This window comes from Protopterus annectens, chromosome 6.part0 (genome assembly GCF_019279795.1).
Source record: "Protopterus annectens isolate FY-2018-M chromosome 6.part0, PAN1.0, whole genome shotgun sequence".
NCBI classification, from domain to species: Eukaryota; Metazoa; Chordata; order Ceratodontiformes; family Protopteridae; genus Protopterus; species Protopterus annectens.
Window position 1 is genome coordinate 1,099,207,284 of NC_056737.1, and position 25,566 is coordinate 1,099,232,849.

The 25,566-nt window shown below is 40.9% G+C and overlaps 1 protein-coding gene across 1 annotated transcript in view; it reads right to left on the reverse strand.

The window, feature by feature from the left end:
- Positions 1–25,566, reverse strand: part of TC2N (tandem C2 domains, nuclear) — a 591,081-nt gene that overhangs the window by 58,791 nt on the left and 506,724 nt on the right. The gene's annotated exons all lie outside the window — the stretch shown is intronic.

Sequence of the window (25,566 nt, forward strand, 5' to 3'; positions counted from 1 at the left end):
TCACGAGAGGAATTTTGGGAAAAAAAATAGTACTTTCGTTTTTTTTAGGGTTGACATCTTTCTCTCTTTCTCTCTCTCTCTCTATATATATATATATATATATATATATATATATGTATGTATGCATGTATATATATATATATATATATATATATATATATATGGGAGCCCTTCACATTGCCGACATTTCATAATGCCGAGAATCAGATGGCTGACACCATATGATCGACATTTGAAATGCCGACAATGTGAAACCGGCATCTCAGTACAGTGCGGAATGGAAAGATTTCCATTCCTTCACTGTAGTGCGATTGTGGAGTTGGTATATTAAAGTTATGGAGGGGAGGTGCAGGGGGGGGGGTGGAGCCGCCTGCTAGTAGCTTAAAGGAAATTTTATTTTCCTTTTTCATGGTCTACTTCCATTGTTGATATTTCAAATGTCGGTCATATGGTGTTGGCCATATGATTGTCGGCATTTTAAAATTTTGACTTTGTGAAGTAGATCCATACATACATATATATATATATATGTATATGTATATATATATATATATATATATATATATATATATATATATATATATATATATACACACACACATATATATATATATATATATATATATATATATATATATATACATATATATATATATATATATATATATATATATATATATATACACACATATATATATATATATATATATCTAATCTATATATATATATATATATATATATATATACATACATATATATAATATATATATATATATATATATAATATATATATATATATGCACACACACACACACACACACACACACACACACACACATATTTCAAAAAGTTCATTTTTGAAATCTGCAGCCAATATTTCAAGCCCTCAAATTCTTCAGAGTTTGAGCACTTGAAAGCAACTCATATTTACATATGAAAATACAGAGACACAAAGACATGCTTTGTAAATTATATAATATATACGGACACACAAACATGTACTACATGCACTAAACATATAAATATATTCCTGCGTTTGTTAGCTGCAGAGAAGTTCTTGGAGCAGCAGATACTTTTTCCTCAACTGCAGATACATCTGAAACATGTCACATTTACCATCTTGGATGAACTTCTAATGTACCTAGTCAGCCACTGTAGCTATTCTCCAAAATACTAGAGAGATGCATACACTCTCAGGTCTCAGACTACCTCTTTACTAACAACCTCCTTTCCAGTACTCAGCATGGTTTCCGACCAAATCATAGCACCACCACTGCCTTACTCTCCTTTACTAACACTATCCTTCAGCATAAAAACAATGGCTATCTCTCCTCTGCTACTTTCCTAGACCTATCTAAAGCATTTGACATGGTCCCACACAAACAACTTATCCCTGTCCTCAATAACCTATCCTTCTCACAATCAGTCACTAACTGGTTTCAGAGTTACCTGTCTGACCGCCAACAATCCGTTGTATGGCAGAATGACACATCTCCCCAACTACCTGTCTCCATAGGGGTTCCCCAAGGATCCATACTTGGACCCCTACTCTTCTCTGTTTACACCAATAATCTAGCCTCTGCCACCAAACATGGCACACTCATACAATACGCAGATGACTCGACCATCATCTGCTCAGCCCAGTCCCTGCCAAAACTGCAAAAAGTCACACAAGAAGCCTTTTCCTCTGTTGAAACATGGTTATCCGATGCCCAATTAATACTCAACCCAAACAAAACTAAACTACTCATCTTCCAACCCACCAAAAGTACAGTTTTGTACCTACCATAAATGTAGATGTTCGAAGATCCACATTGCTGCAGTCCTAACACTTGGGTAGTCCGCTGTCCCTTGATCGGCCCGAATATCAGAGTATAAGGCTGACGTCGGTCAAGGCGCATTTGACTGACATCAGAACGTCAGGGTACAAATGCGCATGACCGACGTCATATCCTCAGTCTTTTCTTGCCCCAGATGTCAGAAGACCCTAAAAAGAAAGGTCAAAACCCATAGACAACAACCAAACTAACACTAAAAATATGTACAATATAAACAATATACACAATATACCTCAGATTGAAAACCCAGCCCACCCAACCACCTCAAACTACAGAGGGGAAGGAGGGAGGGTAAATTGGACTGCAGCAATGTGGATCTTTGAACATCTACATTTATGGTAGGTACAAAACTGTACTATGTTCTTCATCTCACATTGCTGCAGTCCTAACACTTGGGTAGAATCCCAAAGCAGAGGAAAGGGAGGATGGCTAAACTATAATGAAGCAGGAGCTGCCAAAATGCCCTGCAAAACAGCAGTGGCAAAACCAGCCCTGGATTTAGAGTACAGTGGAAGGTGGTAATGCCTAGAGAAAGTATGCACTGAACTCCAAGTAGCTGCCTCCAAAATATCCTTAGTTGCCACCCCTCAAAAATGCTGTTGAAGTGGCAGTAGCCCTAGTGGAATGAGGCCTAATCCCAGCTGGAATCTCTTTGCCATGATGGGAATAACAGAAAGCAATGCAAAACCCAATCCACTTAGAAATAGTTTGTTTTGACACAGGCTTGCCCTGAGAACACAAAGCAAAAGAAACTAATAACTGCTGAGATTGCCTGAACCCTTTAGTTCTGTCCAAATAATATCGCAACTGCCTGTGTACATCTAAAGAGTGCAAAATCTTTTCCCCTTTATTTTGGGGATTTGCATAAAAAGTAGGCAAATGAATAGTTTGGTTTAAAGCCACACTAGAAACCACTTTAGGCATAAATGAAGGATTAGTACGTAAAGATACCCTATCCTTATGGAAAATTAAGAAAGGCTCAACTGCCATAAGGGCCTGCAATTCAGAAACCCTTCTTGCAGAGGTAATGGCCAACAAAAAGCAGTCTTCCATGACAAATATTTCAACTCAGCAGTAGCTGCAGGCTCAAAAGGTTGTAGAGTGAGTTTCTCCAACACAAAATTGAGATCCCAAGCAGGAGTAGGAGCTCTTCGTGGGGTCTTATATTCTTTGCCCCTCTAAGAAATTGCTTGAACAAAGGATGAGAAAACAATGGTGGGTCACAGTCGTAGTGAGCTGAAATTGCTGCAGCATGAATCTTAATAGAAGAGAAGGACAAACCTTTGTCCAATAACTCAGTAAGATATTGAAGAGCCACACTTAAATTAGGCTCCGAAACATCCAAATCCTTAGCTGCACTCCAAAACAAAAATCTCTTCCATTTATCTGCATACACTTTCCTTGTACTAGGCCTTCTAGCTTCCAAAATCACATTCAAAACTTGTTGTGGAAGATGAGACCCTCTATGGTTCAAAACAGAATATGCCAGGCTGTTAGGTGAAGAGAGTGAAGTTTGACATTGAGCAAATGACTGTCCTCCTGTGACAACAGGTGTGGAATCAAAGGCAAAGGCCATGGAGGCTTCCATACTAGACTTCTCAGTAATGGGTACCAGTGCTGTCGAGGCCAATCTGGAGCTATCAAAATCATCCTTGGCTTGTCCTGTCTGACCTTCAGAAGTACCTTTGGGAGGAGAGGCAGAGGTGGAAAGGCATACACATGAAGATTTTTCCAACTGAAAGAAAGAGCATCCACTTTCCAAGCTGTGGGATGAAACCTCTTCGTGCAAAACTTTGGCAGCTGATGGTTTAGTGGAGAAGCGAACAGATCTATGTCTGGAGTTCCCCATGACACTGTCAATGTCTGAAATACATGAAGATCCAATTTCCACTCGTGGGGATCCATGATTTGTCTGCTTAACACATCTGCTAAGGAGTTCTGTGCTCCCGGCAGAAACCTTGCCTGAAGATTTAGTTGTAAACTGAGAGCAGTCTCCCACAAAATCATTGCTTGCCTGCATAGAGGATATGAATGTGTTCCCCCTTGCTTGTTGATGTACCACATGATAGTTGTGTTGTCTGTTAGAATCAACACCTGCCCTGGAAGAAGTAGATCCTTGAAAGCTATTAATGCAAACTGGACTGCTAACATCTCCTTCAAATTGATATGTAGATGCTGTAGTCTGACAGGCCACTTGTCTTGTATCCACTTTCCATTTAGATGAGCTCCCCAAGCTTTGTCTGAGGCATCTGTCGTTAAAATCTGACTCGCCTCTGGCCAGGTCACAGAGAGTCCCTAGTTTAGGTGACATTCCTGAGCCCACCACAAAAATTCCTTTTGAATGCAAGGTATTATTTGAATGACAGTGTCCAGATCCTGGCAGTGCTGTGTCCATACATTTTTGAGATACCATTGCAGCTTCCTCATATGCAGTTTGGCATTGGGAAGCACCAGAATACAAGATGCCATGAACCCTAAGGCTTGAAGGACTGTCCTTGCAGTCAGCCCGGACTGAAGAGATAGTTGATGGAAGTAAAGGGAAAGATTCTTTTGTTTGTCCGGGGTTAAAAAGGCCATCTGGGATGCTGTATTCAGTCTTACACCCAGAAGGCACATGTCTTGAGAGGGTACTAGACTGGACTTTATTTCGTTCACAGAATACCCCAGGCATCTTAGCACTGCTATCACATAATCCAAATGATGAAGAAGCTCGTCCCTTCCTTGAGCCAGAATCAGGCAATCGTCCAAATAAGGATAGATTTGTATCCCTTTTAGCCTGAAGAAAGCTATCACTAGAGCCAGAACTTTCGTGAATACTCTGGGCGCAGTAGATAAGCCAAAGGGCAATGCAGAGAACTGATAGTGAGAAGTCCCAGTCCGAAAACGCAGATACTTCCTGCAACTTAGTCTGATAGGAACATGGAGGTAAGCCTCCTTGAGATCCAAAGTTACCATCCAGTGATCCTTGCCCAGTAGAGGTAAAAGCTGTTGTAACATCAACATTTTGAACTTGGGAATGTCCAGATAAGTGTTGAGGATAGATAAATCCAAAATTGGTCTCCACGTGTTCCCCTTTTTTGGTACTAGGAACAGGCGAGAATAAAATCCTAGGCCCCTTTCTGACATAGGAACCGGCTGTATGGCCTCTATTTGGAGTAACAGAGAAATTTGCTTGTGAGCCTCTATTCTTTGTTGAGGAGGAATGTCTGGCATGCCTTTGAAAGGAGGCAAGGTATGGAAATAAAACCTGTAACCGTGGTGTATGATATCCAATACCCATCTGTCTTGGGTAATTATACTCCAATTTTCTTTGAAAAGTGCCAACCTTCCTCCCAAAGGTGCTGCCAGGCGAGAAGGTTCTGGCAGCTGAAAAGGTAGGTCATTGGGTCTGTTTACGAAAGGACTGACCCCTGCCCTCACCCGAAGACTGTGCAGGAGAACTCCCTGTCCTAGGCCTGAAAGAGCCCTGACCTCTGCCCCTGCCACGTCTAGATCTACCCCTAGACTGGGAATCATAAGAAGGATATGTCCACCCCTTAGTAGGCCAATTTCTACTAAACTTTGGAGGTTGAACCTGCAAAAAATCTTTAACAGTCTGCATAGACTTAGCCTTGTCTTCCATTTTCTTTAAAACTGCTTCAACAGGAGAACCAAACAAGACATCAGATTGTAAAGGAGCATCCAAAATCCTTGTTTTAACATGGTCAGATAAATTCTGATCCCTCAGCCAGGCATGCCTGCGAAGAACTGACCCAGTGGCAGCCACCCTAGACGAGGCCTGTACAGCATCAAAACCACATTGCAAAGAATGCTTACCCACCTGTTCAGAAACATGCACTAAATCTTGAAACTCTTTACAATCAATACCTTCCGCCAGAGCATCAACCTTAGACTTCAATTGTGAAAGGAGATAATTCTGATATTTCAACATATGAAACTGGCAATTCAAAGCTCTCATGGCAAGAGTGGAGGAAGTATAAACTTTCTTTCCCCATCTATCCAAGGCCCTGGCCTCTTTATCTGCAGGAACCGGATTCTTGACAACAGAAGCCTTAACACCCTTAGGCCCCTGGCTAACAGTTTCTGGGTCTGCCCTAGGACTCTTAAAAAGATACTTATGAGCTTCAGGCACCCTGTAATACCTATCTGGTTTAACAGGCGCAGGAGGCAAAGAATCAGGATTAAGAGAAGCCTCTGCAAACACATCTTCTACCACGCTCAGAACAGGAGGAATAGCCAAAGGCCTATGCTGGGGCAAAAACAAAAATTCCCTAAGCCTTTTCCTGGAATCAGAGAAGTCCTGACCTTCCCATTTAAAATGCTCTCTCATGGAATGAAGAGTCTCTGAAAAAGAAAAATCCTCAGGAGGAGAAGCAGAAGGAGTAGAATCATCCACATCAGAATCAGAATAAGGAGAATACTCCTGCAAGTCTTCAGCCGAAGACTCAGACACATCCGAAGCCTGCTCATAATCCCCCAACCCTGGTTCCATCCTAGGCCTCTTATCAGGAGGGGGCATAGAGCCTCTAATTAAAGTAATTAGATCTTCTGCCATTTTAAGCATGTGCTTCTTGGGCACAGAACCTGAAGAACTAGGAGTGACACCCACAGAAGCTAAACTAGACCTGCCTCTAGGAGAAGCCTTGGGAACCGAAAGAGAGGGCCTAGACACCTTAGGAAGGGAGGGGAGCACAGTTATCTGAGAAGCCCCTGCAGCCTGACCTGCCTCCTGGGAGGCCACATCCTGTAAAATCAAAGTTTCTCCCTGGGACTCCAGAGAAGCCTCCGTCGGAACCACCGGTTCCACTGACGTCTCTAAAGAACCGGCGTCCAGTTCGGACGACTCCCCTAACCTAGGTTTGACTGCCTTGTCTTTGCGCTTCTTTGAGGAAGCCGGCGTCGGAGCATCCGACGGCATATTGTAATTGCACCGCTTCCCAAAGACTAACCTGGCACAATCCAACCTTCGCTTAATAGTGCGTTTATTGAACCTAGCACAAAAGCGACACCCAACAACGTCGTGCTCAGGTCCCAAACAAGGTATACACAAATTATGGTAATCCCTATGCGGTATCTGTTTCCCACAAGAAATACAGTTATTCACCACTGAGGCAAGAAAAAAACAAAATATTCCCCAACGGGGTACTTAACCAACTCTGACTTCGGTCTGAAACTCCGAATTCGAAAAATTTCAGAACGCCGAACGGCACTTGCAACACTGCTTCTGCATCGGACCATGCGGCAAAAAAGACTGAGGATATGACGTCGGTCATGCGCATTTGTACCCTGACGTTCTGATGTCAGTCAAATGCGCCTTGACCGACGTCAGCCTTATACTCTGATATTCGGGCCGATCGAGGGACAGCGGACTACCCAAGTGTTAGGACTGCAGCAATGTGAGATGAAGAACATCATACTCAAAACAACTCTCACTTTAACATCACAGCAAAAGACAACACCACTATATACCCAACTGAACACACCAAATTGCTAGGAGTGGACATAGACAATAAACTAAAATTTGACATTCACATATCCATGACCATAAAAAAAGTCCACAAAAAACTAGGAGCGTTATACAGAAATAAGCAATTTCTCACCAAAGTAGCAAAGATTTCAATAGCAAATTCCCACCTTATCTCCACCCTACTTTATGCCTCTCCAATATATAACAACCTAAGGCAATGTGATCTAAACAAGGTAGAGACCTGCTACAACAAAATCGCCAAATTCGCCACAGGGGCATCCTACCATAGTCACCACTGTCTCTCACTTGCTGAACTGGGCTGGCTTGAACTCCCTCACCTCCTTCAGAGGTATCAACTCTCATTCACCCACAAACTAGTAAACCATCCACTAAATGTCCCATCCCTCCAGAATCGACTCCAACCCTATCGCACCACCAGATCACTAAGATCCAGCAACAAAAATCACTTGCAGATCACTAAAGCCAATAACTCTGCTGGTGAAGCACTATTCTCTTGCACCACAGCCAAATTATGGAACTCACTCCCACCCACAATTACCTCCGTACCATCATGCACCCACTTCAAAACTTTACTAAAAGTGCACCTAAAAACATGCTGACTATGCCCTTGCAACTCCCACTCTAATATCATCCACCCCATCCAACCACTACCTATCTTTCCACTCCACTAACTACCTTGATTATAGCAAGCTCAGATGCTCATAAGCCTAGTACTTATTATACAGAAGGAACTTCTCATTGTAACATTTGTTAATGTCTGTTATGTACTTCACAGATAAAGATTCTAGTTGTCTACAGATGTACTATGTTCTTCATCTGTAAATATGTTGTAAGTAATTGCTATGTTAAATTGTTAATCGCTATGTAATCCAATGTAACTACTGTCTGTTTATTTTACTGTGGAGCTTTTCTCCCCGGGCCTCCGCTGAAAATGGACCTACGTCCAGTGGGACACTCCTGGTCAACAAATTTAAATAAATAAATAAATAAATGTAGAACATGCATATAAGTTACTGAGCACGTGCAAGATCAGTGCCATTTTGTATAGTCAGTCAGAGTGAATGCAGGCAAGAATGGAAAAGCACATGTGAGTGTGTTTGAAGTAATGAGTCAGTCAGTTAGCTTAAATATATGTTCCAGTTACAGCTCCTGATGTGTTTATGCATAATAAACAACTTGAACCCATCACAGTGCCTCAGTGTCTCATTGGAATACACTGGACATGTGACATGGTGTCAGAGTGGGATTCGAAGTTGAAGCAGCTCGCAAACCATGAGGTACGCAGTTAGAAGTGGAGGAATATATAGGTGCCAACTCGCAAACAAGTCAGCAGTTATTCGCTCATTTAAATGATTTCAGTTGCTGAATAACTGGCAAAACAATCAAAACACTTGAAATAATTACCGAGATAAACAAAATGTCCGAAATTGTGACATACTGATAAAAGTATTTGAAATAAATACAAAAGTTCAAGTTCCGAAGTGTTAAAATGTATGAAAAGGCTAAAATGACCAGAGTCCTATTACAAGAACAAAACACCACAGCACAGTGGAGGACATAAAAAACAAGCTATGTCCTCCACTATGGTGCGATAGTCACGGACCTTTGGGTTAGGACATGGGTTAGGGTAAGGGGATAGTTAGTAAAGCTATCCCCTTACCCTAACCCATGCCCTAACCCTAAGGTTTGTGACTATCGCACGATAGTGGAGGACATTGTTATGTCCTTCACTGCGCTGCAGTCATCACAGACCTTAGGGTTAGGGCACGGGTCTTGGTAAGGGGATAGCCCTACGGACTATCCCCTTACTATGACACGTTCCCTAACCCTAAGGTCCCTGAGTACTGCACGGAAGTTCAGTACAACACCCGTTTGTTGTACTGAACTTCGCGTAAGTGCACTTTCGATTAAGTGCACTTTTGCTGCAGTGAGTATTCCATGCACTATTTTGAATAAGTGAAAATTCAATCTAGTGTATGGAACCCAAAATGACCACATTTTTTGGCAATGTACTACTTTTTTGCATTAACTGAATCTTTTCAAAGTATCCGAAGTGTCTGGAGGATTCACAGTATTTGCACTGTTAAAATAAAGCCTTTTCAGATAGATTGTTGTGCATTTCAGCATAATTACAAGTACCAGATCTATGTCTATATTTAAACGTACTTTGTTGTTATGGAAGAGGGATTTCATAGACCTGAACCACTGGTGTTTGATAATAATATTGCTGAGAATTGGCGAGTCGTTGCAGAAGAATATGATATTTTCATACAGGCTGCATTTTCTGATAAAGACGCATGTGCAAAGGCATTCATACTTCTTAATTTAGCTGGCTTGAAAGCCATTGAGAGGGAACATTTGTTAGTGGATGCACCTGCCATGTATACAGGGGAGGAGGAGAATGGCCATATCGTGATACAGGCTAAAACGCCGGAAGATCCTGGGTGCTTAAAATGTAAATTTAGAGGAATGCGTAACCCTCAAATGAATATTACAATGAAAAGGCACATGTTTTACATAATAAATCAAAAGCCTGGTAAAACTATAACAGCGTATATCACCAACTTAAAAAATAAAGCTAAAATGTGCAGATTTCGTGATCTGAGGATGGTTTAATAAAATACAGGCTTGTGTTTGGTGTTAATGATGCAGTGAGAAAGATTTTGCTTTGAGACAGTTATTTAACATTGAGCAAAGACTCAGAGATTTGTCAAGTATATGAGCTTACAGAAAAGCGTACTAATATGCTTACAAATGAGAAAAATATGCATTCAGTGTCTACCAATGCAAATGCTGATAGTGTACAACACAAAGCTAAGATGAAAAAGAAATATAAACCGAATGGAGCCATAGCACCCAATCTTATTGTTAGCTGTCGTAATTGTGGAGGCAATCATGAATCTAAATGAGAAAAGTGCTTAGCTTTTGGTCAGCAGTGTCACAAATGTAAAAAGTGGAGTCATTTCAAAAGACTTTGCAAGTCTAAAGTGGCACATACTTTTATTAAAAGGGAGCATCCGAAGAAGCAAGTAGATGAGATAGAGAGCCATGAGCAAACTTTCTGTGTTGATGGTGTCTCTGTGATTGATGGAACCGTTAACACAGTAAATTATTGGTTAGCAGCAAAGAGTGAAATATTTTGTACTGTTTGGATTAATGGGAAACCTGTAGAGCTTAAAGTAGACACTGGATCTAATACAATGTCATATCAGCACAAACGTTTGCCAAAGTAAGAACTGGTGAGAAACCTGATTCAGCAAAGTGTGCAGAACTAGTTGCTTATGGTGGTAAGGAGATTTAAACTGATGGCGCAGTAGTTCTCACATGCCATTCTGCTGGGAACAGCTATGACTTGCAGTTTTACGTAGTCAAAAGACATGTGTAGTCATTGTTGGCCTCAAAGACAGTTTGAGAATGGGACTGATTTCATTTAATAAAGAGGTCCACCATACAAGTCTGAGCAACAATGATTGTAATAGACAGAATATTTTTAGTGAATATGCTGATATTTTCACAGACAAGCTTGGTGGACTACCAGTCGCATACTCCATGAAGTTAAACCATGAAGTAAACCTAGTTGTCAGACCAGCAAGGAAGGTTCTGGTAGCAATGCAGAGCAAAGACAAAACAGAACTTGGCAAAATGATGAATTCAGGTGTCCTTACTCCAGTAAAAGAACTGACTGAATGGGTGTCCTCCATGGTCATAGCTCATTAGAAAAGCTCAGATGATATTCGAGTATGTATCGATCCAAGAGACTTACACAAAGCACTTAAACGTCATCATCATCCGATGTGCACAGTAGAAGAAGTAGCCACTCTCATGCCAAACGCCACTATATTTTCAGTCTTAGATGCAAAACGTTCATTTTGGCAAATTTTGCTGAATCACAAATCTTCATTGTTAACCACTTTCAGTACAACATTTGGAAGATACAGATTCTTGAGAATTCCATTTGGGATAAATTCTGCCAGTGAAGTATTTCAATGTGTCATGGAACAAATTTTTTCAGGTTATCCATGTGCTATTATAGTAGACAATATTTTTATAGAGGGGACTGGTGAAATCGAACTTGATAGAAACTCAAAAAAGTTCTAGACCATGCTTTTGAAGTAATCTTGAACTGAATCCTCAGAAATGTAAATTCAAACTGAAAGAAGTTACTTATGTGGGTCATTTGTTTAAAAGTTCTGGCTTACAACCAGATTGATCTAAACAGGCAGCAATTCTTGAGATGCCAGTTCCAGAAAATTTCACATCTTTAAGTTTTCTTGGTATGGTCAACTGTTTAGAAAAGTTCATCCCAGACCTGAGTGATCTTTCAGTACCTTTACGTGAGTTGACACACAAAACTGTAAAATGACCCAACACCAAAAAACATCTGACGTTCTGAAGCAGAAAATTGCCAGTCCACGCACATTGAGATATTATGATGTTCACAAACCTATAACTCTTTTCTCTGATGCTTCTAAATATGGTTTTGGTGCAGCATGTCTTCAAGAACACATGCCAGTCACCTGTGCATCCAGAACTTTAACCAAAACTGAAATGCAGTATGCACAAATTGAAAATGAGCTTTTTGCAGTAGTGTTAGCATGTTCAAAGTTCCATGATTATATTTATGGCAAACCTGTTCAGAGGCTGATCACCAAGCTCTAGTAACAGTTCTGAAAAAGCCAAGACATGCAACCCAAACACTCTTGCAATGCATGATGTTAAACTTGCAAAAGTACAATTTCAATATTGTCTGTACAAAATGCAAATGTCTATACCTTGTTGATGCTTTGTCAAGAGTGTCCAAACAGAACCGCACGACAATGAGAAAGCAGACTTTGAAGTCATGGAAGTCAGAAAGTTTTCCTCATCACATCTTGATGAACTTGGAAATCATACAGCTTCAGACTCAATTCTCCAGAAGCTGAAACATGTTATCAGTTAAGGATGGCCAGCATGACAAACTAGTTTACTACTTGACATACAAAAGTATCTTCCCTACAGAGAAGAGCTCATGATGGAAGATGGAATCATAATGAAAGGTCCTAACATAGTAATTCCTACATCATTACAACAGGACTACATCAACATTTTGTGCTGTGGTCAACCAGGTAATGATTCAGCCAAAAAGGGGCAAGAGGCATAGTATTTTGGCCTTCCATGTCAAAAGATAAAGAGAAGGAAACTCTAGAATGATCCATTTGCAACGGTACTAAATCGCACCAACAAAAAGAACCACTTCTGCTCAATATCTGAGCTGTTTGGCTGGCTGCTATCTACCTGCAATCAACTGTATTACAAGCTGAATTAAGTATAAACTTACAGTGTTACAGATAGTACTGCATTTTATTTTTCTGTTTATTTGTTTCACTGAACAGTGTGGTCTCTCTGTCTCTCTTCAGTTAGCTTGCTACAAGTGAGGCAAACTGGTTTCATTGGAGGTTATTGTTGTTTTCACTCCTTTGATATTCTGTGTTGAACTCTTAGCCTAGAGGGTTTCTCTGTGCTTATAAGTGTTAGTCACATATCTGTGAATTTATTTCTGCTCAATATCTGAGCTGTTTGGCCATCTGCTTTCTACCTGCAATCAACTGTATTACAAGCTGAGTTAAGTATAAACGTGCAGTATTACAGATAGTACTGCATTTTATTTTTCTGTTTATTTGTTTCATTGAATATTGTAGTCTCTCTGTCTCTCTGCAGTTAGTTTCCTACCTTCCATGTTCTTGTTGTGGTATTAATCTTGGTGGCTTTGGAATTGAGTGTCCCTCCTGTAAATTTGTGTTTGAACACTCCTCCTGGGTCCATCTCATTTGCTCACTCAACTGAGTACAGTGAGATCATATTTTGATTTCAGACACTCCTACCAGTCCCATCTCTTCAGCTCTATCAACTGTGTACAGAGAGAGCATTTGGGAAGGACAACCCCTGTAGTCTGTTAATTGTGCAGTATTCCACCCCTCTCTACTAGCAAAAAAAAAACTTACTTTAATCAGCTGCTCTTACTCTGTCTACTGCCTTCTTTATTACCTTAGTTTACTGTTCTTTGTGCTCTTAATCTACACTTACTTATTACTGCCTGTTAGTACCCGTGGTGGTGGTGCTGCAGTAGCGTTGTCGCCTCACAGTAAGACACTGTCCAGTTCGATTCTCAGCTAGAGCGTCTTCTGCGTGGAGACATGCGTGAATGGGCGTACCTTTGTTAAAGGTTGTGCATCAGGGCTGGTAACTTGGCACGTAAAAATCAACTACCAATCATTAGCGGACCGGAGTTCCACTGTGGCGACCCCTAACTAGGAAAAGCCGAAAGACACAAACAAATTACTGCTTGTTAGTAGCCTGATTAAATTTGTCTACTATTCTATGTGCTTTTAGTTTTGGTTTTAGCACTTGGGCTTCAGGCCAGTTATTTTACATTTGGGGTTTTTGTGGACAAACCCTCATCAAACCCTGCTCTCCCTAAGTCCACCAAGTATTCAGAGCACTACATTTCTGTGAATTTGTACAGAGCTGATATAGCAGACAGCTAAATTATCCTGTCTGTGAGCACAGTTGGAGCCTTTTCCCATCTTAAATTCCAACCTAAGTACACTTTTTGCAACTCAGTTTGCACTGTGCTGTATTTATATATTTGCTTTATTATTTATATATTTGCTGTATTGTTTTTTTCCTGTGCTGCTGTCTGTACTTTGTTTCTCAGGGTAGCTCAGAAGCTAGTTTCAGGTGGGGGTTGTTGAGCCAGCCCATCTTAACTGTTTGTCATTACCTGAAGTGTATTTTCTGTGTTGTACTTCCTTTACTAGAATCTCCTTGTGTTCTGACTGAGTACGCTTCTCAAACAATCTGGAAATATAGAGCTGATAAGTATGTTTGTTGGCACTTTTTAACTGTTCAGAGTTCTGTACTGTCTTAATTTTTGCTTGACTGAATTATTTATATATCTGCTGGCATTATTGCCTCCATTTTGATTTTCTCCTAATTTACTGCTTTCTGCACTTGTTTTTAGTTGTTTTTTAATTTAATTGCATTTATTTAAACTGTATTTAATACTGCTACACACTCAAGTGTGCTAGCTTGCACTGCATTTGAATTGTTTTTGCTGCTGTTTTAGCTGCTTTTCTGTAAAAAAAATACAAATTCTAAGCTTGTTTCCCACCTTTTCCTGTAACTAGTCTAGTCCAGATACAGATTTGTTGTATCCAGGACTGTTTGTAAGCTTCTGAGCCCGTCCAAGCCTTTCTGTGTTGGAGGGAAGCCTTCTAGCTTATCAGTGGGCGTGGTAAGCACTAGGGAGCCTATCTTCCAAAAGAGGAGTAGTTTCTGGTCCAGAAATTGTAGTTTATTGGCTGTTTGGGCAGCTTTTCCATCCCTTTCAACTTTCTGGTTTAAAAGCCTGCATTTGCGCTTGTTTCCCGCCTTTTCTGGAACTAGTCTAGTCCAGATACAGATTTGTTGCATCCAGGACTGTTTGTAAGCTTCTGAGCTCCCCCCCCCAAGCCTTTCTGTGTTAGAGGAAAGCCTTCTAGCTTATCAGTGGGAGTGGTAAGCCTAGGTAGCCTATCTACCACAAGAGGAGTGGTTTCTGGCCAAAAAATTGTAGTTTATTGGCCGTTTGGGCAATTTTTCCATCCGTTTCAACTTTCTGGTTAGAAGCCCACTTTTGGGTGAGTTTATGCTTGTTTAAGCTCTGCCTAGTGGTGCCAAGCTGAGGTAAACTATTATTGGTGCCAGAAAGTCTGCTGTTCAGTTTTTCCCTTGAATCTTGCTAGTTTTTTCTCTCTTGCACTTCATATAGCTTAATCGCTTTGCACTTCAAAAGGTTTTTGTAGGTGGATTGGACACTCTAAATTGGCCCTAGGCGTGAGTGCATGTGTGTGTGTGTGTGCCTTCTGTGGAAGGTTGGGTGCCGGGCTGGCAACTTGACACCGTAAAAAAAAACTCCACTGCCAATCATGAGCAGACAGGTGATCCACTGTGGTGACTCCTAACCAGGAAAAAGCTGAAAGAAGATTGTAGCACATCTAAGTGCCATCAGCACTAGTTGTTCTTCATGGAAATAGCTCCAGTACTCAGCAGTTATGACCATCCCTCCCGGCATGATTAAAGGGCAGTTCCTTGTGCTTTCTCCTATTAACCTGGTGCACTTGGGCATTCTGAGGCAGTGTAGCAACTGCCTCATGTACACAGACAACCCTCTCCTCTTACCTCCCAACACTCAGACTTGTGAGAGATGCACTTCTATCACCAAATTGGAAGCTACTCACTCTCCAGCTAAGACCGGACTAGCTGGTCAAGCAGAGAAGGTCCACACCTGCACCACACCACATGGAACACATAGCCCTCAACACCCACCATCACATCTCTCATATAAAAACACAAACCACACAGCCACCTTCGCGGAGGCTCTCAATAGAAATTTACCTGAACAGCAGAGACCTCCAAGACAGGAATGCACTTAACCACCACAACACAGCACAAACCACAGGGCACATAGCTCACCTCCACAGTGTGCCCCTCAACCTAAGCCCCTAAGGCTAAACACCTTGCCCAATAAACTAATCATAGGTGACTCAATAGTGAGGTACACAGATGTTCCACTCACTAGGTTGAATAAGGAGAAAGTAACAGTCAGCTGTCTATTAGGTGCCAGAATCCGACACATAGTTATGCACTCAGGTCACTCCACAACTAGTACAAGTATGACTCTGTCATTGTTCATGTGGGTGTGAATGACCTGAGATGCACCTCCCTGGACTACATGAAAAGGGACATGATGGAGCTCTCAGATTATGTGGCTCAGGCAGGTATGACCCTAGCCCTGAGCAGTATCTTATCATCACCCAGAATAATACCACAGTGCAAACAAAAAATGATTGACTTCAACAATTGGCTAAGTTTCTGATGTCATTCTAAGGGGATCCAATATCTGTCTGCTTGGGATGACATGATTGACAGACCTCAATGCCTTGTCAGAGATGGCCTGCATTTTGTCACCCCTGGGTTTCCGGGTACTGGCTAAGGCTCTTGCCATCCCTATAGTGCCTTTTTTAGGCAGTGTTCCAAAGACCAAATTACCACCATAACAGCTATAAATAAATGAAATCTGAGGGTCATGCTGCTTAACGCTAGAAGTCTAAATCTCAAGATGCACATGCTCAAGGCACTCCTCACAATAGACTACATCGACATTTGTGCTGTAACAGAGATCTGGTTTAAAGCGGCAGAAAGTACCCCTATGTTACCAGGCTATAACTCATTCAACACCTTTTGGCCCCGAAACATGGACCGAAGCTCCAAAGGCGGTTGTGTCTCCATATTCATAAAGGATATGCACACTTCCAGACTAGTAGCCCAGCATAACACATCTGAGATACTTCAGGTACAACTAACATTGGGTAAGATGGCAATCCAGGTCATAGCCTGCTATAGGTCCCCAGTGATGTCCCTAGACTCGCACTCCACATTCCTAAGCACCCTGGAATCTATCAAGGTCCAACCCAACACTCTCATACTAGGAGACTTCAACTACCCCTCCATCAACTGGGAGAACTACTCAAGCACCAATACACTGGCCCAACACTTCCTGGAATTCATCAGTTCCAATGCCCTAGACCAGCTCATTCAGAACCCCACTAGAAAAAGCAACATCCTTGACCTAGTTATTACTTACATGGGCGACCGTTGCTCTACACCAGCAGTCAATACCTCCCTGGTCAGATCTTACCATAAACTAATCACCATGGAAATCCACATCCAACCCCCTACCCCACACCCCTGCAAAGGTAATCACCTTTAAAAACTTATCCAAACCTGACTTTGGGCTCCTAAAAATAGAGGTGGCTAACTTCATGGCACCCATGCCAATGAAAAATAGCTGCATGACTGACGAATTATACACCAATGCACTGTACGAATTTGTACATAAATGCATGGAACTAGCCATACCCAACAGAACCAAGATGCTCTCCTCCAAAAAAAAAGGAAACAAATCTGGGGTTCCCTGCCATTAATAAACTCTACAACAGAAGGAAGAAATTGTTGCAGAAAAAGGTGAAGTCCCAAGACTGGAAAAACTCCCTTATTAGCATCAACAAAAAGTTGAGATCCCTCATCAAATCCTCTAAAGCCAGCTAAGAAGGCAGAATTGCAGCAGACACTAAAAACAGTCACAAAGCCTTTTATAGTTACATCAAGAACCTCCATGGCAATACCCACATTTGTGCTGAGTTACTGCACAATGGAACTCCTATACTGAGTCAACAGATATTGCCAACATACTGGCCAACAGATTCAGTGCCAACTTTACCCCTCTCACCCCCCTTAAAGGACCAATCACAATATTGCAAGAATGCCAGGTACCCAGCATTACTGCAGCACAGATTAAAGCTGCATTGTCCAAGGCCAAGAATACAGCTTCCATGGGACCTGATAATATCCCTGGATGTGTTCTACATGAACTGCAAAGTGAACTGGCACCACATCTGTGTACCCTGTTCAGTCACAGCCTCACCTCATGCTTTGTCCCTACAGAATGGTGCACTGCTACAGTCATCCCTCTCCATAAAGGAGGAACAACTACAGACACTGGGAATTATCGCCCCATTAGCCTGACAGGTCTGATGTCTAAAGCTATGGAGTGCATCATCATGGACCTGATTAACAAAGATGTAGGAAATCTCCAAACTCTAGACCCCACGCAATTTGGCTTTGTGAAAGGGAGATCATGCCTGCTCAACCTGGCTGACTTCACCAGGGCTGTGGATGAAGGTAAGGCAGTGCATACAGCCTACCTCAATCTGGCCAAGGCCTTTGATACCATTCCAAACTTGACAATTATTGATAAACTCACCAAACTAGGCATCAACCCCTATATCACTAGGTGGGTTGCAAATTGGCTCACGGATAGAACACACAGTGTGAAAGTAGTAGACTCCAAGTCAGACTGCTGACCAGTCACTAGTGGAGTCCCACAGGGATCAGTCCTGGGTCCTCGCCTGTTCGGCATCTACTTCTCAGAAGTCCAGACCAACATAAAGGGACTCTGGCTGACCAAGTACACAAATGACTGCAAGCTGGAAGCCATTATTAACTCCCCAAATGATGAAGTGATGCAGACATCCTACAGGAAGGCCTACTGAGACCAATGACTGGTGCCAAAACCGTAGCCTTAAGCTTAATGCCAAAAAATGTGTCATCATCCCCTTTGGTAAAAACTCAGTTCCCACTAATTACCACATCAATGGGAGCCCACTGAACACTGAAGGCATTATAACAGATCCAGGGACGCAGGCTGACAGCAAACTTTCCTTCGACCTCCACATTGCCACTGTGGTCAGAAAGTCCTTCTATGTGGCATATCTCATTACCAAGTGTTTTGCATCTAGGAAGAAAGAGGTCATCATCTCTCTCTACTCTTCCCTCATTAGACCAATCATTGAGTATAATGCCCATTCGGCATGTACCTCACTAGTCACCTGCAACAGCTGGAGAGGCCACAGAAGTACCTCACAAAGAGGATCCTAGGCATTAAACACATGTTCTACATGGACAGACTCAATAGACTCCAGCTATTCTCTGTCTCATAATGCCTACTTAGAGGTGATCTTTGCTTGACTTAAAAAGCCGTGTCTGACCCAGCTCTGTTAGAAATGCTACATCTAAAGAAATCCCAATCCCTCCACACACACGCTCCAGAGACCTCAACCTCATTACCACAATCAATAGAACATGCTGGAGGGACAGGTTTCTTACCCAAAGACTGCCCATGCTCTGGAATAGACTTCCCATACATGTCAAGCAGAGCACCTCATTGTCCCTCTTCAAGAGAAATCTTGATGAGTGGATGGGTTATAGAATGTTCACCCAGGGGCTCACTCCAGTGGCTGTACTTGATAGAGGCACTGGAACTAACGTAAGGCGGCACAATGCCAGGGCACTTCTATTGACTAGGCTTGTAAAGGCTCCAGGGCCATTAGCCTAGTACGGATTCACTTTAGAAGCTTGAAATACTGAAATGTCGAAATTTTGTATTTTGAGCTCATAAAGTGGAATCCTGAAAAGAGCGAAAGCCCAAAAGCGCAAAATTCAAAACCTCGAATACTGGAGGTTTTGAATTTCGCGCTTCTGAGGTTCTGCTGTGGTTACGAATTCAGGAAAGTGTGTGTGTGTGTGTGTGTGTGTGTGTGTGTGTGTGTGTGTGTGTGTGTGTTAAGGGTTTTGGTTAGGGGCTGTGGTGTGTCTTAGTGTGTTTTGTTGTGTTTTGTTGTGTGTGTGTGTGCGAGCAGAATGTAGCTTGTGTGGTGGTGTTTTGTGTGTGTGTGTGTGTGTGTGTGTGTGTGTGTGTGTGTGTGTGTGTGTGTGTGTGTAGTGTGACCTCGTAGTTAGAATATTTAAGTAGGAGGGGTGTTGGGGGTGCAGCCCCCCACAAGGGCTTGCCCCCATGCTTTTATGTAGTGAAGAGCTTGTGTTTGTGTGTGGGGAGGATGGTGTGTGTGTGTGTGTGTGTGTGTGTGTGTGTGTGTGTGTGTGTGTGTGTGTGTGTGTGTGTGTGTGTGTGAGTGTAGTAGTACCATGAAATTCAAAATTTCTGGTGTGCGAGATTTTGAATTTCATGGTTCTGAGTTTTCTATGTTTTAAAGATTTGACTTTATAGCTTCGAAATACTGAATTTTGGCATTTCAGTATTTCAAGGATATGAACTGAATCCCCTAGTACACACATATGAACCTATGAAATATTTCAAAATTTTATGAAAGTTTGCATAAAACAGATAAATATGGAAATTAACAAAAGGTACAAAAGGAAATGTTTATGGAAGAATTAAATATGCCAGTGTTAGAGGTAGATGTCGATGAGGCTCAATTACTAACAGTTATGACAGGAAAAGATGAGATAAAAATGGGTAAGTATAATCAAGCTAGAGGAAAATCCCCAGGAACAGATTGTATTCCTATGGAAGTTTGGAAGTTAGGAGGGAAAAAAACTGATAAAGATCTGGAAGGTTTTGTTTAACAGGATTTTAAGAGGAGGAGAAGCACCAACATCCTGAAAGAAAGCAGTGGTAGCTGTAATACCTAATGAGGGTAAAGATCCATCAGATCCAGCTTCATACAGGCCCATTTCAATACTAAACCATGATTATAAAGTGTTTATGTCTATAATTGGATTATTAACTAATTAGTGGAGTCAAACAGACTATTTAAATGTTTTTAAGTTTAATATGGTTGTCTGATGAAGTCCTGTATGTAGGACGAAAACGCATGTGGTGGACTTACTTTTGGTGAATAAAAGCGTTAATTCTAGTGGAGTTCCGTGTTTTTGCTGCTTCTACAAAAGAGGTGAAGACCGAGGTCCTTGGCGTTCTTTTTTTCATTTATTGGTACGTTTTGAACTGCCGTTCAATTGTCTTGGTTGGTTTATGTCTATAATGGCTAAAAGAATGGCAAAAGTGATACCAAAATTGATAGATATGGATCAGTGTGGTTTTGTGGAGGGGAGACAAACATTTGTCAATATTAACAGAACACTGTTGGCCCAGAGGGAAGCAGAATGTAAGAAAATACTACTTTTATTGGTGGGCCTTGATGCAGAGAAAGCATTTGACAGAGTAGGCTGGGACTTCATGAGCAGGGAAATGAAAGCATTTGCTTTCCCTGATACAATTATAAGGTAGGAGTATATATGAGGGATTGGAGGTGAAAACTGAAGTGGGTGGGGTCCTCTTTGATAACTTTTGGTTGAGTAGAGGAACTAGGCAGGGTTGTCCTCTTTCTCCTTTGTTGTTTGCGTTATATTTAGAACCAATGGCAAAGAAAATAAGGGACTCAGAAATTCAAGGATATAATTGGTATGGTAGTCCGGAAAAGCTGGCTCTATTTGCAGAGGATACTACATGACAAAAACAGAAAGGGACATTACAGTGATGTGGAACATTTTAAGACAGCTTCAAATCTTCTTGGCATACAAAATTAATGAAGCTAAAATAAAGACAATAGTGGTAAATTATGTACCTACACACAAATTGGTCCAACAATATCCAAATTTATGGGGACATGATAAAATGAAGTATTTAGGAGTATGGATTATAAATTACTCTGTTGTGGTAGCTAAGGATATGTGGGAAGAGACTAAACAGAAGATAAGATAAAAATTGAGAAACTGGACGTTTTGTTATATGGATATGGATACTAAGATACAAGCAATTAAAATGTTTTTAGTCCCTTTAGTCTTGTACACAGATCAGGCATATTTTTATCAACCAGAGGAGATGCTGTGGATAGCAATTAAAAAAGAGCTGAAGGATTTTATCTGGAAAAGGAAGACAGCAAGGGTCATGTGGGATAAGATGATTCTACCAACAGAGCAAGGTGGCTTAGGATTACCCAATTTGAGGGGGTATTTTAAAACAACACAGTTAAGGCTGATATACATAGCACAAGTAGAACACTAGAATTTAAAGTGGAAATGAATGATGATGATATGGGGGGGGGAGCTCAAGAAATACGGAGAGACTGGGATTCCGGATGCAGACTGTTAAGGAAAACAACAAAAAATCTTACAGAGTATTATATTTATAAAATAGCAAGGAGTATTCTAAGAACTAAACCAGCACGAGAATGGAGAAAGAGATTCTGCGAATAGGGACGGCTGTGGTTAGGGATACAGATAACAGGCAAGAGGGGCTGGAATGTATTGGAGAAAACTGGCAAAGGAACAAAGATATTGGGAGCAACTAACTAGAAAGGGAAAGGTAACAGAATGGGAAGAGACCAAGAATGCGTTTGGACTGCACATTAGAGATTGCCTTTCCTATCAAGGATTGATATCAGAGTATAGGCAAAGAGAAAGAAATAGGGGGGGGGTCCTAAATGAAAGACCATCACTGGTAGAGTTTTCAATATAATTTAGAACAGATGCTGCCATTACAAAAGGAATAATTAGTAAGGAATATAAAATACTCCATGATAATTTTAAGAATCAATCACAGGAGCTTAGGAAGGATTGGGAAGACAGACTGGATAAGCAATTCACTAAAAGACAATGGGGGGATATATGTATGTCTCCCAAACATGCAACAAAGTCTAGAAGATTTAGGATCTTTGTCTGGAAGTGTTTACATAGGTATTTTTATATCCCAAGTAGACTTCAGATAATTTTTCCTCAGGTGGATAGCAAATGTTGGAGGTGTGACGAGAAAGAAAGCGGTGACTGGAGAACATATTTTTTGAGAGTGTAATGAGCTGGGAGACTTTAGGGATTCCCTGCAGACTGCTCTGTTACAGATGCTGGGTGAGTGGATTGGACTGACTGGGGAGATGATTTTTTTGAGCTATGATACAGAAATAGAATTGCCTAGACATAGTAAAGCCTTGCTGAGTCTAATTATGCTGGCTGCCAAAAAGCAGTTACTATAAAATGGAAATCAAAGTCTAGACTAACTTTACTAGAAGTAGTAAATATAGTATCAGATGTAAAAGAACTAGAATTGGGATTTCTAGAAAAGGGAAGCAGCAAACCACATAGGAAAACAATGAGAATTGTAGGAACAATACATCAGAGAAGGAATGAGGTTTAAGAGGCAGGATTTGAATGAGCCATATAATGCTTAACTGACAATGACTGGATGGTTTATAAGTGATGTATAATGTGCCTGTGATGTACAATATTTGCAGCTAAAGTGGTGTCATTTTGTTTTTCATTTATATAAATGTAAGACTGACTATGTCATATGTGATACTTTAATAAAGATGTTTATTTAAAAAAATGGCATAACAATATTGTCATAAAGGGGGGCACAAGCGGCCCCCATAGCTACACCTTTTACTTGATGATAGAAAGATCCCTCTAAAATATAAAGTGAGTATGTAACACAAGTTCTAATAAGTTAGACAATCAGTTTCTTGGTTCTCACACTAAGTGAATTCATAAAGACATTCACCAATTAATTAGCACCACAATTAACAGTATCCAGGTACAGGAAGAGTACTAATTAGCAGTATGATTAACAGTATCTCAAGTACAGGAACAGTATTAAATGTAGCACGATTAACAGTACCAAAAGTAGGGGTAGAGTATTAATTATCAGCAAGATTAACAGTATCCCAAGTATAGGAACAGTACTAATTAGCAAGATTAACAGTATCCCAAGTACAGGAACAATACTAACTACCAGCATAATTAACAGTTTCCCCAAGTACAAAAACAGTATTAATTAGCAGCATGATTAAAGTACCCCAAGTACAGCAACAGTACTAGCTAGCAGCAAGATTAACAGTACCCCTAGTACAGGAGCAGTACTAACTAGCAGCATGATTAACAGTACCCCTAGTACAGGAGCAGTACTAACTAGCAGCATGATTAACAGTACCACAAGCACAGGAGCAGCACTAATTAGCAACATGCTTAACAGTATGCCAAGTATAGGACAGTACTAAGCAACACAATTAACAGCACCAAAAGTATGGGTACAGTACAAATTAGCAGCATGATTATCAGTACCCAAGTAGTGGAACAGTACTAACTAGCAGTATGATTAACAGTACCCCAAGCACAGGAATAGTACTAATTAAAAGCATGAATAACAGTACCTGAAGTACAGGAACAGTACTTATTAGCAACACAATTAACAGTATCCCAATCAAAACAGCAGCACAATCAACAGATCCCCAAGTGCAGGAACAGTTCAAATTAGCAGCATGATTAACAGTACTCCAAGTACAATAACAATACTAATTAGCAGCATGATTAATAATAGTACCACAAGTACAGGAAGAGTATTTAACTGCAGCACAATTAACAGTGCCTCAAGTATAGGAATAGTATTAAATAGCAGCAAGATTAACAGCACCCCAAGTGCAGGAACAGTACTAGTTTGCAGCATGATTAACAGTGCTCCAAGTACAGCAACAGTATTAATTAGCAACATGTTTAACAATTCCCCAGGTACAGGAACATTATTAAATAGCAGCATGATTAACAGTACCAAAGTAGGGGAACAAAATTTAACTGCAGCAAAATTAACAGGACTCCAAGTACAGGAACAGTATTAAATATCAGTAAGATTAACAGTACCTGAAGTACAGAAACAGTACTAATTACCAGCATGATTAACAGTACTCCAAGTACAGGAACATGTCTAATTAGCAATATGATTAACAGTACCCAAAGTGAATGAACAGTACTAATTAGCAACATGATTAATAGTACCCCAAGTATAGGAACAGTACTAATTAGCAACATGGTTAACAGTACCCGGAGCATAGGAAAAGTACTAATTCCTAGCATAATTAATAGTGTCCCAAGAGCAGGAACAGTACTAAATAGCAGCATGATTAATAGTCCCTCAAGTACAGGAACAGTACTAATTAGCAGCATGGTTAACAGTACCCCAACTGCAGGAACAGTACTAATCAGTAGCATGATTAATAGTACCCCAAGTATAGGAAGAGTTCTAATTAGCAGCATGATTAACAGTACCTCAAGTACAGGAACCTGTCTAATTAGCAATATGCTTAATAGTACGCTAAGTAAAATAACAGTTCTAATTAGCAGCACGATTAACAGTACCCCAAGTATAGAAACAGTACTAATTAACAGCACAATTAACAGTACTCCAAATACAAGAACTTGGAAGATTTTCAAAACAAATCTTGTTCTTTCTAGAAAGGCACACATGGCCATCGAAGCACTGCTTAATGCATTTTAATGCTAGGCACAGCTTCGTTTTCATTAGAAAGTACAGTTTTGTACCTACCATAAATGTAGATGTTCGAGTGTACACCCTGCTGCAGTCATCACACTTGGGTTATCCTGTCGTCAGGCGGTCCCGCAGTCGGCCGGAATTCCAAAGTCTTGGTCCGGCGTCGGTTGCTGTTGCTTCTTCCCTGACGTCAGTGCACCAGGGGTATATATAATGCATCCGACGCCATTTTCTTCAGTTTTTCTTGCCCCAGATGTCAGATGCCCCCAAAAAGGTGGTCAGTAATTAGTACCAATCTAAGAAATTTTAGCACAAACACAAAATCCCTCCAGCTATAAGCAAATACATCAGGAAGGTATTGTAGAGATTTAGCCAGTTAGATCAGAGGGGATGGAGGAAGGTTAACCTGGACTGCAGCAGGGTGTACACTCGAACATCTACATTTATGGTAGGTACAAAACTGTACTATGTTCATCATGTTACCCTGCTGCAGTCATCACACTTGGGTAGAATCCCAAAGCTAAGGATGGGTGGAGGAGTCATAGAGG